At 44.6% G+C, this 2,500-nt stretch overlaps 1 protein-coding gene across 1 annotated transcript in view; it reads left to right on the forward strand.

The window, feature by feature from the left end:
- The window catches only part of LOC126986650 (uncharacterized), a 113,388-nt gene that overhangs the window by 54,899 nt on the left and 55,989 nt on the right, over positions 1–2,500 (forward strand). The window lies entirely within an intron of this gene.

The following is a 2,500-nucleotide window of genomic DNA, read 5'->3' on the forward strand; positions in this document are numbered from 1 at the left end:
TTTATAGTAGAAGGGGTTTTTTTCTACGAATATTTCCTTTTTTTTTTTTTCGTTTGGTGGGTGAGGGAGGGGAATTATGTCGCAGATTATGCCCTCTTGCTTTCTATATCCTTATCTGCGTTTTTTTTCTCTCTCTCTCTCTCTCTCTCTCTCTCTCTCTCTCTCTCTCTCTCTCGTGAGTATTACAATGTTAAAATTAGAACATCAACATAGCAAGTGGATATATAAAAGGGAATTTATCATACAGAAAAAGTAGGGGAGAAAAAAATAATAATAAAAAGATAAAAAATAAATATTAACCAGCAAAAACTGTCTAATTCATTATGCGCCGCCACTCACATTAATTATTCAGTTAATTTCTTTCTGCCTTCTCCACCTGCCAGCTGCTGCTCCACCCCCCCGCCAGCTGACACACAACATGCTACACAACGTCATCTAGCTAACCAACACCATCCCTTAGACAGTAACAGCGGCTTTTATTTTTCTTTACAGCAAGGGAGGGAGGCAGCTCAAGGGCAAAAACAAAAACAAAAAAAAGCTTGCTAGTCGCTGCTCCGAGCAAAAGTAGAGAGAACGGGAGGCCAAAAGAGAGGTCAATTTTGGGTGAAGTGGAGTGTTGTGGGTCTAGTTTGTTTATCTTACTCCCAACTCTGCAACACAACATCTCACTAACCAACGCTATTCTTAATACAGTACTAGCGTCAAGTAATTTAACCTTTCATCTTACCCTCAGCTCTGACTCACTAACCAACATCAATCTTTAATAGTAATAGCTTCCTGCGGGTCTTAGTATATCCTTTTATCTTACCTTCAACCTTGCTACACACCAACATTAGGATAACCAACATCTTCCTTTAGACGGTAATAGCGACTTCCAGACTTATTTCATCCCTTCCCTTTATCCCTCGGCCTTCCTCCTTTACCGTGACAGAGTGGAGGTGCTTTGTAGGAGGCGCTTTGCTTCAGAGCTTAAGGAATCCTTAGGCAAGAGAGAGATATGTTAGTGGGAGGCGGGTTGGGGGACGGAGAGCGGCTTCAATGGAGATATATGGAGGGAGAGTGTGTAGGCGGAGGAGTGGGGGGAAAGAGAGAGAGTAGGAGGAGGGTGGAGGTGGAGAGAAAAATTAAGTGGGAGTTGAAAGAATGGAGAGCGGGTTCAAGGGAGATCTATGGAGGGTTAGAGGGAACGTGAGTAGGCGGAGGAGTGAGAGAATAGGGAGGAGGAGGAGGGTGGGAGGAAAACTGCGTGGAAGGGAGGCAGGTATTGGGTAGGCGGAGAGAGACGATTCAAGAGAGACTGAGGGAAGATTAGAGGGAAATTGAGTAGGTGGAGGAGTGGGCGAAACGAATAAGTAGGAGGAGAAGTATGGGGGTAGTGAGACGCTTCAAGAGAGACTGATGGTGGGTTAGAGAGACATTGAGTAGGTGGAGTTGGAGAAGGGTGGGTAGGAGGAGGAGGAGGAGGAGGAGATTGAGAGGAAAATTAAGTGAGAGGCAGGTGGCTTGTGGAAAGGTGGAGAATCTGCAGGGAAGAGAGAGGAGTGGAGAGATTGGAATGGAGGATGAGTGACTTATGGGAAGGGTGCTGTAAGGATGGAGGATGAAGAGATGGCGGGAAATGGTTGATTGAAGTGGCTTAGAAGAAGACAGCAAGTTAAAAGAGGTAAGGGAGAGGTAGAAGGGAGAATTAAGAGTGGTGTTGAAGTGGAAGGGATAAGGAATGTTGTTGTAGGGGTGAAAGGGGTTTAGAAGGGGTAAAAGAGGTGGTAGAGGAGGGTAAGAAGGGTTAAGAGAGAGTGATCATAGCAATAGAGAGAGGATAAAAGGATTAGGAAAAGCTAGGTGGAAGATGAGGTAAGGAAAAGGTGTATGTGATAGAGATTGGTAAGAAGGGGGAAGACGGTGATGATGGCAAAGTAGAGAGGGAATAGAAGGGGTAAGAGAGAGGTGGAGGAGGCGGTGAGGGAGGTAAGAAAGAGTTAGGCAGAAAGGTAAGGCTGGTGGCGTGAAGGCGTATCGTCGCGCGTGGCAGAACGTGATGGAGATTATGACCTTAAGGACGAGGCCGCAAAGACTGTGTGGCATGAATGTGGGAGCAGGACGGGGAAAAAGTGGAGGAGGAGGAGGAGGAGGAGGAGGAGCAGGAGGGATGAATTTTGAGGAAGAGGAGAAGGATGTTTAGAATAATGATGTGTGTTTGTATCAGTGTAGGTGTGTGTGTGTGTGTGTGTGTGTGTGTGTGTGTGTGTGTGTGTGTGTGTGTGTGTGTGTGTGTGTGTGTGTGTGTGTGTGTGTTCGTTTAATGTTGGGCTTGTAAGAAAAGTTCCAAAGTAGACAAAAACTTTATTAATTATTATTTTCGTATGTTATTGTGGATGATGATGATGTTAATAACAGTAATAATAATAACAATGATGATAATGATAGTAATAATGATGATAATAATGCGTAGAAATGCATCGTTTCCACATCACCATCATCGTTAGTGTTTGCTCTCCGA

Source organism: Eriocheir sinensis, chromosome 62 (genome assembly GCF_024679095.1).
Source record: "Eriocheir sinensis breed Jianghai 21 chromosome 62, ASM2467909v1, whole genome shotgun sequence".
NCBI lineage: Eukaryota > Metazoa > Arthropoda > Malacostraca > Decapoda > Varunidae > Eriocheir > Eriocheir sinensis.